Genomic DNA, 1,069 nt, shown 5'->3' with positions numbered 1-1,069 from the left:
CCCCAACAGCCCAGTATATCAACAGCTAGTGCTGGTTCTTGCTTTTACAGTGGCCATACCTCCCACCATACCTCCCACCATACCTCCCACCATACCTCCCACCATACCTCCCACCATACCTCTCACCTGTCCCGATTTCGGTAGGAAATCTCAATTCTCGGGCTGCAAAAGGGGTGGAGCTTAGCAGAAAAATGAGTAGAGTTTTACCAAAATCTGCCTACACTTGCCCTCCCCTTCCCTCCACCAGCCCACCTTTCTAAGGAGTGGTGAGAGTAAGATGCAGCCAAATCTGTAAATGGACAAATTTATACCCATTTTTGTGCACATGCACAATATGGAAAAGTATATTTTATGCTAAAAAACGGACGCAGTTCCAGCTCAACATCAGGGTCCTAGTGCAATGTGTAAGAGCATCCTGGTTGGTTCATTGTGAGCTCCATGTAGTTCATGTACCACTCCTCCGCAGTCCCAGGGTTTAATATTGAGGTAAGCGGGACAGATGTCTTCTCCTGTGTCCTGGAAAAGTTAGATTTGAGAATGGGGGAAATTCATTCATGCTGAATGGAGCAATAGGTTTTAAAGGTATAGGAGTAATCTACTGGTCTCCACATAAAGTCACAACTATTTGGCATAGAGATTCTCCAAAATATTGCACAAGTAATCTGACAACCCTATGTAGAAGAGGGGCCCAAACACTATTACCGCAAAGTGGATCTCTGCTGTCAGTGACCCCTACAAATAGTGTTGTCATTATAGGGGTCTTGGTTACATAACAACAGTCAGCGTTGTCATCTGTACCGTTCTCGCTTGAGTACAGCAAAGACTCATCTTATCCCTCTCTCCTCAGCCACGAGAACCCTCCCAGCCCCCAGACTTTTGCAGTATTTTCTGTGTCTGCAGATAACTCAGCACCATAAACAGGATGTGAGATTATGGGCTATTTCTGTCTCTGGGGACACAGGATACATGTAGAAAAGATATATCTACAGTATGTGCTCAGTCTTACAGAATATATCCACATGACGACATCTGGGGCCAGTGTTAAGTGTAGTCTGATAAAGGGCACAGT

The sequence above is a fragment of the Mixophyes fleayi genome, chromosome 4 (genome assembly GCF_038048845.1).
Source record: "Mixophyes fleayi isolate aMixFle1 chromosome 4, aMixFle1.hap1, whole genome shotgun sequence".
Taxonomy (NCBI): Eukaryota; Metazoa; Chordata; class Amphibia; order Anura; family Limnodynastidae; genus Mixophyes; species Mixophyes fleayi.
Note: the sequence above shows the minus strand (reverse complement) of the source record.